Source organism: Camelus ferus, chromosome 2, assembly GCF_009834535.1.
Source record: "Camelus ferus isolate YT-003-E chromosome 2, BCGSAC_Cfer_1.0, whole genome shotgun sequence".
Taxonomy (NCBI): Eukaryota; Metazoa; Chordata; class Mammalia; order Artiodactyla; family Camelidae; genus Camelus; species Camelus ferus.
In genome coordinates this window covers 33,636,504-33,653,246 of record NC_045697.1, presented here as the reverse complement: position 1 = coordinate 33,653,246, position 16,743 = coordinate 33,636,504, and the positions used below count along the sequence as shown (strand labels likewise).

General features: G+C 34.9%; 1 protein-coding gene across 2 annotated transcripts in view; it reads left to right on the top strand.

Moving 5' to 3' along the window:
- The window catches only part of LOC102509421 (cytochrome c oxidase subunit 7B2, mitochondrial), a 112,515-nt gene that overhangs the window by 44,592 nt on the left and 51,180 nt on the right, over nt 1-16,743 (top strand). For both annotated transcript variants that reach the window (XM_014558125.2, XM_032496916.1), the window contains exon 2: nt 1,592-1,647. The gene's annotated coding sequence lies outside the window, so the exon portion shown is untranslated. The remainder of the gene's footprint in view (nt 1-1,591; nt 1,648-16,743) is intronic.

Genomic DNA, 16,743 nt, shown 5'->3' with positions numbered 1-16,743 from the left:
GTTGGTTTGAAGCAGGTTACAGGTCCTGCTCACACTCTGGGGAATGGGAATCATACAAGGACATGACCATCAGGAGACAGGGATGATGGAGGCACCCACGAGTCTACTCACACCAGGGCTAGTCTTTGTCAACTCTTTTCTCGGTCTGCACTCACGTCCACTTGAGTCTCATGGCTTTAAATGCTGTCAGTGAGTCGACAACCCTCAGTTTTATGTTTAGAACTTGATACCCTTCTCTAAACTCCATCCCGATCCAGCCAACTGCTTACTTTATACTGTTCCTCTTGGCTATGTCTGATAGGCATTTCAAAATTCACATATCCAAAGTCAAAATTGTTATTTCCCCTAAACGTCAAAATAACCTGCTTTCCCCATAGTTTCCCAGTGCCACCAAATGGCAACTCTATCCTTTCAGTTACTCAGATCAAAAACTTTTGTGTCATCCTTGATGCTTCCTGTTCTCTCATACCCAATATCCAATTTGTTATTTTTTTTTTTAATTCACCATTTCTTGGTTAGTATCCTTATCTTCAGGTGGCACAAGGACCTGATCTAAGATATAGGTTACTTGGTGGCTCTCTGGCAACCATTCCCATCCTAATGGGAAGTGTACTCTATCTCCATTTTCTACCAACCAACTTAGGGCCTGCTTCTAACAGGATGGGCAACATGAAACTCCAACCCATCACTCTGACTTTGCTGTTGATGGAAATTCTTGTGGTTTTACAATACGCCAGATTGGTTCATGTCAGATGTTGCTTCTCACCAAACAAGGCTGCATTTGCCTTAATGAACCTCTCAGTAGTAGCTTTCACTCCAAAGATTAAGAAGGGGTAATGCAGGTAACGGTAGGCACCTGACCCCTCTCCTGACATAGTCTCCCTGCAGGGTTTTCTTCTCTGGGGCCTGGCCTCTTTCCAGACTGAGTTCTTTTTTTTTTCTTCCTTCTCACCCACATTTTTGAAAACTGTTAATATGTGTTTCTGGGTGGGTAGGACTCCCTATCATTCACATACATTAGGTCTAAAACAGTAAATAAATGTATCATTTTTTTCAGGTGTATTTTTACTTTAAACTTTTGTTATAGAATGAGAAGAAAAGTTCCTGTCCCCGGGACTGGAGACATTAGTGTGATGGTGTGTTTGATTTAGAGCACAAACTACATAAAGGTTTGAGCCTGCTTCCCTGAACGTAACATTCTCCTGCATACTCTTCTCCACACATAGTAGGTAAACCTTGACCAGAACTCACCCCGTTTGAACTTGGGCACAGGTGAACAGTGACTCGTGGAAGTGGCTGACAGCTAAAAGGGGTTATCTCAACTACATGGGTTGAGAAAAATTTACAAACTCCTTTTCTACCACTGTAGGAAGACAGGTAGCTATGTCTTCTTCCTTCTACATACTTTGTGATTCTTTCCTTTCAACTTTAAGTTACTTCTTATGTTTAATCAGGTGTCACATATATAAAAATACATACTGTTGGTGGAGTAGTTTATGATGATTTTCTCTGGGTGATATAGCCCACCCTTTCCTTTAGACTTTTTCTATTTCCTTGAAACCTCACACTTATTTTCTAATTATATTTTTAGGAACCTGAATCTTGAACTTCCTGAGGAGAGCATCTGAGCTTCAGAGTTCCTACAAGGTAATGACAAAATATGAAAAAGGCCCAGTATACTCACATTAAAATTTCACTGTGAGTGAAATTTTAGATAATTTTGAGAATCTCCTCCTTTTTATGAAAGAACAAAAAAACTAAAGAAATTTTGTAAAAACTTGACAAGGAAACCATTTTAAAATTTTTGTACTCTTAAGCATTCTACTTATTATTCAAAACTAGCCCAGTCACAGAAAGAATAAGAGAGATGCTAGTCTAAATAGACAAATGTTTCCAAAATAAGATGTTTTCTATCAGCCGAAAATGTTTTACTTAAAAGACTAACTTGATAGTCTTAACAACGCAAGCAGTTGGATGCAAAAGAAAATGTGTGTCTTACCAGTAAACATTTTGGAGAGATGAGTATTTGTTGCAAGTATTATACCTGCTTAGAAAAATCATTTTGGCCAGATGAGGCCACCATGTGTTTTAAAATGTCATTCATCATTTCAGTGTTAAGAGCGCCCCCTGGTGTGATTGTATAATCATGTTTTTGAGAAATTTAGGCACTATTTTTTTTAATTTAATTTTTAAAAATACTCATTGAATACTTTTCCTTTTTTATTGAAATATAGCTAATTTATAATATTATGTTATTTTCAGTTGTACAGATTAGTGATTCAGTATTTTTGCAGATTATATTCTTATGAATTATTACAAGATAATGGCTGTAATTCCCTGTGCTATGCAGTATACCCTTGTTGCTTATCTATTTTGGACACTGTTTTTAACATTTCATTTTGCTATTATGTAGGCCTTCTTTTTATACTATATTGACCTGGTCAGTGTGCTGTGTAACTATCTAGAAATAATGAATTTAATTTTTTCTTTATCTATGGTTATATCTGGAATCAGTGGTTAGCTCGAAAGTAGAATTTGGAAATACTAATTCCTAAACTCCTTCAGTTCAAGTTGATGACCAATAATATATCCTTTGGTAAGCATGAAATTATATACTGAGATAAAAGTGTACAGGATAATCAAATTCTTTGGTGTTAATAACTTTGTTAAGTGGCAAATTACTATGAACAGTTTCTTTTTTGGTAATATGGGCACTTTAATGATTAAACATGAGAATTCAAACATTACATTTTGTTTTGAAATACTCATTGTGTGAAAAAAATAATCCCCCTATAACCACAGAACTTGCCAATGTAAATACAATAATTCATCCTTGAGTCATAAATAGAGCTCTCATCTATCTCCTGAAATCACCCCACTCCTATAAATTCTCATTCAAACTTGGCAGAAGAGTGCCTATTTTATAACTGTCATTTTTTCTTGCATTTAATATTTAGTACTTTGGGAATAATTAAACCATCCTTGCAAAGTGAAAGTGTGCGTAATATTTTAAACTACATTTCTGTACATTTGATAATTGCAATTATACTTCCCCCTACTGTCCCTTCTCTACACTTAAATTATCTTGATGGTTTTAACCATTTCTTACACCATTTCTTATAGGTTCTATTCTAAACTTGGTCATTTGTAGGGCTATCATACTGAGCTGTTTGGAGTAGAATGCTTTTACTTTCATTTTCTACTGTATGTTCCCTCTTTCATTGACTTCTGAAGCCATAAGCTCAGCACAGTATTACATTAAATCCTAGCCTGTTGAAAGGATGTTTTCTAAAATATAGAATGAAAAAAATATCAGAGTAGCGAACCTACCATGGTAGACCTGTGTTTGAATTTGGTTTTCAAATTTACTAGCATTGTGACCTTGGAGAAGTTAATCTTTTCTCCTGTAAAAAGAGGATGCAAATCACTGCTTTGCAGAATGTTATTAATTCATCCTTTATATTAATATATATTGAACATTTACTCTTTGCCAGATTTGGGGCCAGTTGCCTCATGAACATTTACTTCTCACAACAATTCTGTGAACTAGGTGATATTATTTTTATATTATTGATGAGGCTTAGAGAGTCTAAGAAACTGGGTAAGTTCAAAAGCCAAGATTCTAGTCAAGGTCTTTCTGACTTTAACTGAGCTTGTAACCACTATGCTTTGTATTTGTTTTAATCGTACTTATTCATTTCTGCTAATATGTCAATTTCACCGTCCTTAAGGTCAAATAATCTTCCAATACACAAACACAGAGGAAACTAGTCTTTTGAAAAAGAAGAGCTGGATTTTTTAATACAGATGCTCTTCTTATCTGGAAACCAGAATTACTTTGGAAATTCATTCTTCTATACAAGTTTTGCAAACCAGGTGGTGTTACGAGATTCCTTGTTATTAGCATGGTTGAACTGGTAATAGCAGTGACGAGGACTGTTGGGGTGGTGAACCTTAAGGCACCTTTATGCATAATATAAAGACAGGATAATAGTATGCAAATTTTAGGAACTGTTGCATGCTTCCAGCTCACCATTTGTGCAGGTTTTCTCTGGAGCTGGGACCACAGTCTATTGCTACGTGCCTTGCTGTTCTTATATAAGTATCTAATTACTTGGATTGACTTTGTGAAGACTGCATCATTTTCTTTATGATTTAGGAATTTTCCCTCATATTTTAGATACCAGATTTTATTCTTTAATTGCTATAGAGGCTGATGTAGTAAGTTTTTCATTTCTTTAATAAGTCATTTTGAAGGCTACTAAATAACTCAGCATGGAAACATGGTGTGAACAAGCTTGTTCTTTGCCTAAGAAAATCTGTGGTTTCATATTATTCCTTTGGTCCTTGAGATTTGCTCTAGGAAGTAGGCTGTTCAGCCGTGACTCAGGAGCATGTTGTTCGGTTTCTCAATGGCTGAGTGACTTTATTGTTGGAGTTGCGTCCTGCTGTGCTTGGGTCAGATGTATAGACATTAGTATGAACAGGGCTGCAGGTTATTATGTCTTACTAATGTAGCACACTACCCCAAGCACACACTACCTTTAGGAAAATCATCTCAATCATCATTATTGAATCCATGAATAAGTGAAGAAATGGGAGTTATTTTAGTTTTCTACTCTCATTTCTGCCCCATCTCTACACTTATTCCCCTGCCTGCCTACCACACACGCACACACACACAGCATTTGGTGATTATGTTCTTTGACTTGTTTAATGTTTGTGGAATCCAGTTCTTTTTATCCCCAAATCCTCTGATACTGTTTTGGGTTAAGCCTTCATATTTTTTATTTGAACAACTGAAATACTCCTTTAACTGAATTCCCTCTCTCCAGTGTTACCTGTCTCCAATAAACTGTCCTCGGTAGCACCCAAATAATTTTCCTAAAACATAGAACTAATACCAGCTTAAAATTATTCATTGTCTCATTGTTCAGAAAGACCCTTTGCTTTTTCTTACCTCTCTTCTAGTTTGTCTCACTTCCATTGTCCTCACCCTTTGAATTCTGTGCTTTGCACCACTTGAAAAAATGACAAATCTCAGAATGCTTTGTACATTCTTTGCCTTCCTGTGCCTTCATGCACTGATGCTCTATGCCAGTAACCCTGTTCTGCACTTCATCTGGTGAGCTCCACTTTCTCCTTCTGTGACACTCCTTCCCTGACAGAACTCTCCCTCCACAAGCACACACCAGTCTGAGTTAAGAGCTTCTTCAGTGGACTACCACAAGATCCTGTGCTCACTTCCGTTGTTGCAAAGATTAGATTAAGGTGGGCAGCTCGCAGGCGAGTACTATGTTGTAGTACTCAATGTATCACAGAGCCAGATATATAGAAAGTGCTCAAGAAAACTTTCTTGATGAAGCCCATAAAGGGACTTAATGAAAAATAGAAAGATTTTGTGTTAAGATTCCCATGAAGCCCATGCCTCAGTCAGGCTTTAAGGCTTATAGACCAAAATGTCTGACTCCTGTCAGCCAGTACTGGGCAAGATGGTGAAGCAGCCATCAGTTGATGTCATTTGCTCTCTTTCACTTACACTGACATTTTCATTTAAATTGACTCTTTCTCAGCACTCCTCAGTACCCCTCTGTGACAGAAATTTCTTGTGGCTTATTCAATATTCATTCTTATCTTCCTACTTGTGGAGTCAAGTAAAAGAAAAAACCCCACAAGCCCCCCGTTTTCTCATCCTTCGTGTTGCTATGGGAGACAATAGGCCATAATTCTGTCCAATGAAATATAAACAGAAATCTGATGGAATTTCTGGGAAAAGTCGGCTTTCTTGATAAAGATGTTGTCTTACCTTCCTTCTTGCCCTTTCTTTCCTCCTCATTCCTGGGAGGTACACATGATGGCTGGAACTGGAGCAGCCACCTTGAAAGGCCTCGAATATTGCTGAGATGTTAGCCATGACATCCTTGAACTTTCAAATCAATATCAGGAATTTCCTTACCTGGGACTTCTCATTATATAAGAAAAATTCACCATATTGTGCTCAAGCCACTGTTATTTGAGCTTTCGATTGTATCAACTGACTCAGTTTCCTAACTGATACTTCTTAGAGTTGAAATAGATGCATTAGAAATCAGTGGTGTAAATTTGTCACCTCTCCACCTATATTTTGTATCTGTTAACTCAACACCTATATATTTAGACCTACTGTCATCAAGTATGACCATAGACACTAAAATATAAGGACTAGAACACTATTCCTATGCAAATGGCTTACAGTCTCCTGGGGACACAGAAACATAAAATTAACTTTTATATTATATATTTACTATAATTAATTATGGCAATACAATGTTAGATAGAATGTATAATATGGTAAACACCACAGTAGTATGTGTAGAAAAGCCTAAGGGTAAACATAAGAGAGTATTTACAATTTGATCAAGCTCACCTAAAAATATTACAATTTCTGAAATCAGAAATGAATCTCTCATCTGAGATTTCGGGCACCCTGGATAGAAATTAATCCTGTGCCTTTTCAGTGACAGTGTAGGTGGTTACTTACCTTTATGTGTCGGCCTTCTGCCTCTTACTAATAATTAAACTGAGCAAGTCTAGGCGACCAGAGAGAAAATCCATACTTTGAACTGCCGACAGGCTATCTTTGGAAAGTGGAGGAGGAGGGGCAAGAAATGACACAAGAAGTTGCCAAGGATTCTGTTGACATGGAAGAGTAAGCCAAGCACTGTGACAAGGATGGCAGTAAACAAGAACCGAAAAGCACGGTGGTTGAAAGGCAAGAGTTAGTTAATGGAGAGAGACATCAAAACATCAGGCAGCTGACAGCCCGGAACAAATGCACGATGAGGGAGGGCTGGGGAATGAGCCTCCTCAGGAGAGCACAGAAATAGGCTGCTCCACTCCGGGCTCTCGGCGGGGTCTGTGAGGAAAGCCAGACGCAGATCCTAAGAAAGATACTATTTATTAAAACACAGAGACTCAAACGAGTTAAAATGAGAAAATGGTCTCAAAATAAAGCCAAAAATTTTTATCAGTCGATGTTTTGAGAAGTACCAAACCCTCAAAGAACATGATTCAAGAAGAGGGTCCGGGGACATCGGCACTGATTTCAGTGCTTGATCTTGAGGTGATTTTGAGGGTACAGATTTTGAAATGAAAAAATAAAAATAAAAAGCTCAGGAAAGGCAAAATCAATGTGGAATAAAATTTCCGGGATTGGGCCAAATGCCATTCAGAATTCTCAAGTCTTGGGATAAGCGAACAGAAGGAAATTGGAGCACATTACTATTTCTTCTAACTGTGGCACAGGGTTTTCCCAGAAGATGAATGAGAGGAAAGCTGCCAGTGATCCAGGTTTGAATAATAAGGACTGGCCATCTCCAGTCTACCACACACTTGAGAGAAGCTATGAATACCAATAAGGCTTCGAGGCATGTTTGTGCGATCGCAGAATACTCCATACTTTCACTCTGCTCAGGATTAATGGACCAAGTTATACTTTGCTGCATGACCACCAGGGTCCGATAGAAAATTATAGGTACTCTCCTGTGGCACAAGTCCAGTCTTCCTGAAAGAACAGAGAACAGCCAACATGGATAAAAGGGGTTTTGGCTGCTAGGACCGTATGCTATCTGAACTCTTCATCTTTGAGGGACGCTGTTTACCGCATCTAATGAAATTTGACATTTTCTAAAAAAAGTTTACATTTTTTACATTTTCATATCCAATATATTAGTTCACTTATAAAATTACAAGTTATCTAAATTATTTCTAATGTAAGACATGTTGGTAGTTGGTTCATGATTTTTTTTTTTAATTTTTAAGTGCTGCCTCTGAAGAAGCATGATTATTTTGTCTGATGTCAAATGCCATAGAGTAGAGATGTGACCTAAATGACTTTTAACTTTCCTTCATAGTTTAATGTTGATCTAGAATATGTAAGTTCACTTACATTTTTCTGGAAACTATTTTGCCTTTAGTTGGCAGGTTGCTTTGCTTGATCTGTGCGACAGCAATGTACTTTCAAAGAGTATACTGTTTTCTAGATTTACCTCCTAGGCATCTAGAATTCAGTAAATACCCACGTTCACCTTATCCATGTCTCCTTTGTTTACAACAATTTCAGTTATTTCAACCTCAGTCTTTCAGAATGAGGAATTCTGACCTTTTGTATCTTTACATTTATAAATCTGTTCTGTGCTCTGTTATTATTATTGTCCTTCTCCAAACCCTACCTTGCTGTCTGGTATTTCTGAGATGTGGCAACAAACAGCATGAGGCAGTATAGGAACACATAAAACAGAATGTTACAAAAACTTTTGTGGATATTTAATCATCATTACTTTTCTAAGAACACTATCTCATCCTGTTGATGAAACTTATTCCCAAAAGTATATATTCTGATTTTTATAAACAAATATATGATTGTAGTGAGCCATTAATGTTTAACGAATATGACTTGAAGATTGAATTAGATTTCCAAGAGAGATTGAAGGCATATAATAATCAAGAATTAGTTATGAATTTGCAAATGAGTTTGATATAAAGTGGTATTTTTTTAACTTCCCAATATCTTTTTTAGATTATTTATATAGGAAGATTCCTCTTTTTTTGCTGACAATAGTTCTCATCTATAGAAAACCCAAGTTAATTATTTTCATTACTTTCTATTTATGCTTGTACGTTTGGGTTGGATCTCACTTTTATGTTGCACGGGCTCCCCCAGGTGAGTCTGATGCATACCAATATATGAGAACATACGAAAATATCCAGTTAAATTATGAAGGGTGACAATTTTTTAAATGTGAAGATATTTAGAAATATGGTTATGTTAACTTCAAATTAAATATAATTTCAAAGTATGTATTGTGGACTGAATGTTTATGTTTATCTAAAATTCATTTGTTGAAACCCTAACTTCTAATGTGATGGTATTAGGAGGTGGGGCCTTTGGGAAGTAACTAAGTTTAAATGAGACCATGAGAGTGGAGCCTGCATAACGGGAATAGTAGTAGAGGTATAAGAATTATCAACGTAATTAGTATAAGAAGCGGAAGAGGTTAGAGCCCTATGTGAGGACACAGCAAGCTAGGACACACTGCAAATCTAGAATTGAGCTCTCACTAGGAACCAAATTTGCGGGCACTTTGATCTTTGACTTTGCAGCCTCCAGAACTGTGAGAAATTTTGTTAAGCAACTCAGTCTATGGTTTTTTTTTTGTTATAGTGGCCTGAACAGATTAATACAATATGAATTGGAAGCCAAGAACAATTTGAAAAATTTCAACTCTTTTTCTAACTAACTAAGGTTGCTGCTAAACTCACACTGCCTTCAAGTGTCAGTAAAGAATGGTTACCAAATGACCAATAGTGGGCATTATTGAAAAGATGATCTGTTAAAAAATAGAATGTTTGGAAAATGTTGTGCAGTTATTTTCTATAACTAATTTGCAATATGGAAAAACTTGGCTAAATAGAATGCCTCGAGAGCAATATTCTTATTTAGTTGGATCTTTGATAAAAGTTGAGCTGAATGTCCTTTGTGACCCAGTTGTTGAAAGTTTTCTTCATCATTAGTAAAATGCTATCCTTATCTTCTTTCCCTTAATGTCATCATAAGTGAATCTTTTTTTTTTTTTTTTTTTTTTTTGCATTTGGAAACTTCTACTCTGCAGCATATTTCTCATTCTATAGTACTATTGAGGGATAAAGATGAAGAAACTATAGACATTTGTTGGTAATGGAACTCTAATATTAGCTTTGTGTCATTGGCCACTTTATGTTACTAATGGAATACAGAAAATTCTAGACAACTCAAATTTCCAGTTAATGCTTTTGTTGAAAAAAGACTGTTTCAAATCTTAGCTGTTAAAGGTATTTTTCAATAGCTGAATTTACGATGAAGAGATTGACACTTTCATCATAATAGCCATTAATCTGGAGAAAGAATTTTGTAAAAGAGGATTTAAGACATTGATGTATCTAAAATAAAGTACTTACAGCTTTATCTTGAATTTGCACACTACTTTTTGAAATTTGTGTAGGTCTAAATAGAGCTCTATCTATAGTTTATGTTCTATATGTACCACTATGCATTACCAAGTATTCTGTGCTGGGCATTGAGTTACATGCATACACACACATATATATGTAAAATCTCATTGCTGTATATTTTATATAATCTAATTTCTGTGACAGCCTAGGAAAATTCATGCATTTGTGAAATTAACATAAATTTGTGTGCTTATGGGCATATGGGTGTGAACATTCAGAGTAGCAGCAAATGAAATTATTATATTATCAAGTGGAATGTATTTTTGTTGTTGTTGTTAGTTAAGCGTGTTCTAAAACTTGAGGAAATAAAATTAAAACTTATTTGGACTCAGAAATGAAGTGCTTCAGATACAAACTATCAGAACCATTCTATGATGCTTAGAATCAGGTAGAAAAGAAGCAAATTCATCAACTAATTTAGTACAAATTATCTTTAAAAGAGCAGTCAGAAGTTATAAACCACTTTCCATTCCCTCATTTTAAAACATTTTTTACTGGGTAAAATATATAACAGAAAATTTTCCATTTTTAAGTGTACAATTCAGTGGTTTTAATTACATTCACACCATTGTACAACCATCACCACTATTTCCAAATTTTTTCTTTGCTCCATAGAGAAACTCTGAACCCATTAAGTCATAACTCCTTGTTCTCCCCAGACCCTGCTGATCTCTAATCTGCTTTTGTCTCTATAAATTTGCCTATTCTAGATATTTTATATAAGTAAAATCGTACAGTATTTGTCTTTTTATGTCATCTTATTTCACTTAGCATACCATTTTCAAGGTTCATCAGTGTGGTAGCATGATCAGAACTTCCATCTTCTTATGGCTAAATAGTATTACATTGTATGTGTGTACTGCATTGTGTTTATCCATTCACTGTTGATGAACACTTTGTTTCCACTTATTATTATTTTAAAATTATCTATAGTTTTTAAACTAAGACCTTTTCATTGAAGTAAGTCTCAGAGACTTTTAAAGGTCTTTAGATACTCTTCCTTTTGGAAACCCAGACCTGCGCTGAAGCCAACATGTTAAAATGAACTTACATTGCAGTTAAATGTTGCTATACATAAATATGAAGTGATTTAAATTTTTGTTTAATTGATATACAAAATTGTATACACATTTATGTAAAATGAATTTAATTATGCAGTTTTCATGCTTAAGTTAGTCAATATATTTATTTTTTTCAGACCTCACACATTTTCAGAGGCTCTTGAAAAAGCTTATGGCCTAAGATACAAGTGGACTTAACATTACCTAAGGTGCTTAAGGGCTGGTTTAGTAACTGAGTTTTCTTTACGAAGCTGTAACCTGTGCAGTCAGTTTTTCTTTTCGCTAATGAAAGCCATTTTTTTCACTTCTAAATCACTAAGAGAACTAGGCATGCTTACTGTCTCAAAATGCAACCATCAGACCATTCTTCCATAACCATTCTCCAATGGTCTGCCGTCTTAGTGTGAGTGTATTGTTGTATCTTAAAACAGTTATTGCATTTTTTTCTGATTTTGAAAACAATCCATTTTCATCATAGACACACTAGAACATTTGGTTTGCTAACTTTGATACTATAAAACAATGTGGCAACAAATAGCCTTTTATGTCTGTGTGCAAGTATACCTGAAAGGTAAAAAAAAATGTGCATTTGTAATTTTGATAGATGCTTCCAAAGTTTCCTGTAAGTTATACTGTCATACACATTCCCACCAGTGGTATGTGAGAACGCCCATTTCCTTACACCGCCATCCTCATCCACACAATGTGTTATCAATTTTTTGTCTTTACTAACCTATCAGGAAAAAACGATGTTCTCAATATACTTATGAGTTTTATTTCTTTTATTAGGATTGAAAATTTTTTCGTGTTTAAGAACCATTCATATTTTCATTTTTATGAACTACCAGTTTATATACTTGCAAATTTCTTTTAAGGGATTTTTCTCAAAGGAGTTGAAGACTTGACATACTGCCTGTGATACCAGTTGCCATTATTTTTCTCAATTTGTTTGTCTTTTGATATTATTCCTGTAGGATTTTACCATTCATGATTTTTTAAGTGAGGTCATGTTTTTTTACCTGTTTGTTTTTGGTGAACAGAATGGCTTCTAGGTGAGATTATTTAAAAATTTTCTCATGGTTTCTTTTAGTGATTTTATGAATGTTCATTTCATGTACTTAAAATATTTGATTTATTGAGAATTTATCCTGTTGGACTGATGAGGCAAAGTGATAATCAATGTGAAGAAGAGAAAGGTTGGTTGAATAATTAGAGTAAAATACTTGTGACAGAAAGATGATCAAGGCAATAAATTGGTAACCTAGTTGTCCTAACATCTTTTATTGAAAAATCCATCTTTTTTACACAAATTTGCAATACCACTTTTATCATATATGCAACTTCTAAATGTGTTGTGTATTTTCAGAGTTTTTTATACCATTGACATTATGTATTCATGCTTAAGCACTACACTGATTTAGTTACTGTAGCTGAAATAAATGTTTTAACATTTGAGAGAGCCATTGCACCCGTATTTCTCTTCTTGTCTTTTTTATTTCATTTTATTTTATTTTGTTTTATTTTATTTTATTGAGTTACAGTCAGTTTACAATGTTGTGTCAATTTCCAGTGTAGAATACAATTTTTCAGTTATACATGAACACACATATATTCATTGTTGCATACTTTTTCACCGTGAGCTACCATAAGATCTTGTATATATTTCCCTGTGCTATGCAGTATAATCTTGTTTATCTGTTCTGTATATACCTGTCAGTTTCTACAAATTTCGAACTCCTCTAGCCTTTTAAAATAAATTTCCAAGCTTTTTGTGTTTGTTTTACCATCTAAGCCCTAGAATCAGCATATATAATTCTACAAAATAAACCAAAATAAAACAAAATCTATTGACATTTTACATTTGGGATTGTATCACATTAAAGATTGATTTTGGAAGAATTGTCATCTTTATGATGTTGAATGTTTCCATCCAAGAATATGTGTATCTTTTCATATTTTATTTTTTATCTTTCAATAATTTAAATATTTTCTTCATAAAGAAGTCATATTTTTGTGAGGATTTTGTTGTTGTCCATTTGATTTCCTTTTTCTAGATTTCTTAAACATCATACTCCAGTAATTCTCCCAACTCTTTTCTTCTTAACCTTCTCTGTGACCTTGCTTGTCAATCCTACAGTTTTTAGCTACGTATTTATACTCTTCTTTTGAATTGGATTTTTAATCTTCAAATTTGAAATATTTTCATAGAATTCCAGTTTGCCAGTTGAACAGCATTCTTTGTAACCCATCATATACTTCAGCATTCAGCATTCTGGTACATGAACCTTTCTTCTTAAATTACTGTTACCTATAAACATTAATATCTACATGGATTGAACTTTCTTACAGTTCACTTATTCTTTCATCCCTTTTCATATAGTTTTTGCTCTCAAAGTGATTAAATTCACACGATTAGAAAGTGATATAGTAGTCTCATAGTCATCAGTTCCCATAGTTTTTCTCTCTGTTCATCTTCCTTGCCCCACTCTTTGGATTTAATACAGTTTATTGTCTCTTTTTTCTTCAGACCCTTCCATTAGATTTTGTGATACTGAGCCTTTTAATCGTACTTCTCATTCTGAAACTTAGTTCAAAAAAGTATGTGATCTTTAGGAGTCTGGTTTTTGACTCCATTCTTTCTGTACTTTCTCCTTTGGAGTGTCATCATTTCTGATGAACTCTACTCTAGTTTAAGAATATGCCTTCCATTACCTAGAGAAACAGTGGCAAGCCATATATTAAAGATGATAGATATTTTTCAGCCAGAGTACTTAAATATCTGTGGGGCAGACTCCCTCCCCTCTCCTACTCTCTTACTAGGCTTTACACAAAGAGGAAATAAACATTTATGTTGTTAATCCACTTAGATGTCAAGGTTTTTCTGTTATAGCATCTAGCATTACCTTAAGTAATCCAACTGTTACTTGAACATTTCCTGTTAAAGATATCTTAGACATTTAAAACCAAGTCCGGAATACATTTTTTTTTTTTTAATTTTTGGCTAAACATAATGTCTGGAAAGGAAAGTCTTTTATTTCCTCACTACTCTGTTACTGCTCTGGCTTTCAAATGTTTGGGGTTTTTCCCCCCACACTAACCAGTTTTCCAACATCAACTTGTCAGATGTTGATGAAATTCAATTCAATTCTGACACTAACCAAAGTCAGTACAGACCCCGCAGGTTAAGGGCTCTGTTCCCAGGACTGCCCCCCACATCAGAAGCCAGTTGCAAGTAGGTATCCAGGTCACCCACAACTTCTGTCCAACTTGACTACAAATTAAAGGTTCCCATGGCACCCTCCTCATGTTCAGTAATTTACTTAGAGTGGTTGATAGAACCCAGGAAAATAGTTTACTTATTGTTCTCAATTTATTATAAAGGATATTTTAAAGAATGCAAATGAACAGCCAGATGAAAGGATGCACAGGGCAAGCCTCAAAGGTTCCCAGGTGCAGGAGCTTCTGTCTCCTGGAGTTGGGGTATGACATCCTCCTGCCATGTATATGTGTTCACCAACCTGGAAGCTTTCTCAACCCTGTACTTTTGGGATTTTTATGGAGCCTTTATCATGCGGGTAGGATCAATTATTAACTCAACTTTCTGGCCCCTGTCTCCTCTCTGGAAAATGGAGGGGTGGGGTTGAAAGTTCCAGGCTTCTAATCATGACTTGCTCTTTCTAGGGCCCCATTCAGGAGCCCGTAGAGAGTCACCTCATTAGAACAAAAGGAGTTTCTGTCGCCCTGGAAATTCTAAGGGGATCTGTGTTATATTCTCCAATCACTCAGGGAACTAATATGAGTTTTAGAAGTTCTGTATTAGAAACTGAGGTAAAAGACCAAATATTAGCAGGAACTAGGGGCAGAGACCAATATATATATATATTTTTTCACACCCCATCTTCTACATTTTCCTTCTTCCCACTAATGAATTAAGTGTACCACCAGTCACTTAGACTAAAATAAAAACTATTTTAACTTATTAATTTAATCTCCTTCACCCAATTGCTTTTCATTTCTTAGAAGATTTTTTCTATATGCATTGTTCCTCTTCTATTTGCATAGCATCTCCCCTATTTCAAGCTCTCCTTATCTCTTGATAACTTTGAGATAAGTTGTTATAGCTTTCTAACCAAACTCCCCATTTCATTTGATTTCATTTCTTCTCTAAGCTCATCCCATGTAACTGATTAATATTCCTAAGTTGTTTCTGATACGCCGTTACCTTTTATCCAAATTGTATGTAATAAAAATTCAAATTCTTTATTTATGATCTGCCTTTCAACTTAATTTTGCTATCTTATTTCATATGGTTCCCCACATGGTACAGTGTATTGTGTGAACTGAAATACTTGCAGTTCCTTTATATACTCTTTAGATTCCTACCTCCTTTTGTTCTCTTTATTTGGAATATCTTGCTCCTCCATCTTAGAATATCTGAATTTCCCTTACTTCAAGTTCCAACTTAAATGTTGTTTGTTCCTTCGTATCCCCTCCTTTAATAATTTGTTTATCCTCTAAAGGAAAGGGTGTCATTTATGATGCATTGCTTTTCTTACAGTTATTCTTATATGTCTTATCTCCTCCACTGGAGAAAGAGCTTCAGAATGACACACTTTCATAAAGCTATTATCAACAGAATTTTACGTGAAAAAAAATTGCACGTGGAAATAAAGGTACTAACAATTCTTGCAAAAGAATAAAAGTGGGTGCAAACTGAGATAGAAAGTAGATCTCCAAGAGATTTGTAGATTATTCTTAGACGATGTAAGATACCCTTACTCCACCTGTCAACAACTGATTGTTATGAAATGAGAAATATAATTACTTCATAATGTTCATCTAAACTGAATTATGCTTCTTGACATATTTTCTCATTTTAAAACAAGATGAGTCTTGGCAGTATGTCACATACCATGAAAAATGAAAATATCCTCTTTAGAGGGGAAAAAGTATTGATGAAATGATCCTTTGACGTTCCCCCTAAGAATGCTGTATCCATTTTGATATGAAGAAAGACAGTAATCCGAAGCACATGCTTAGAATACTGATTGTCTTCATAGTTTAGACTATCACTTGAGAAAAGAGTAATAACTCAGATACAAGGATATGGACCCAACATTACAACAGTGTTGAGAAGCGTGAATGAAATACATTTTTTTTCCTTTATGTGCAGAGAATTAATTATACTTCTCTGATGTCAATCTGTGCAAATCCTTTTATTTTTTCATAATTACTAACTTTACTTGGTTCCTCATCTCCACTGGCATTCCTCTCCACTCATATACATGTTAGACTTTGAGTTGAATGTATCGTTGAAAATTATATAGTGTTATTCTGTATATGTACGTGTTCATGTATTTTTAGTTTACATAAATTATTATGAATCATCTTATTCTGTTTAATAGGTCTTCTACCCAACACTATGTTTTCTTGTGATTTATTAATTCTACTGTGCATCTAGTTTTATTCTTTTGATTGTTGCCTTGAGTTTCATCTCATGCATATGCCACATATTAGTCATCTAATCTCCTATGATTAACACTTAGTATTACAAGAAGAGGGTTTTGTAGGTCATATGCACATATATAATTTCACTAAGTACTTCCTGATTGCTTTTCAGAGTCAATTTATGGGGCTAGCAGCAAACCTGGCA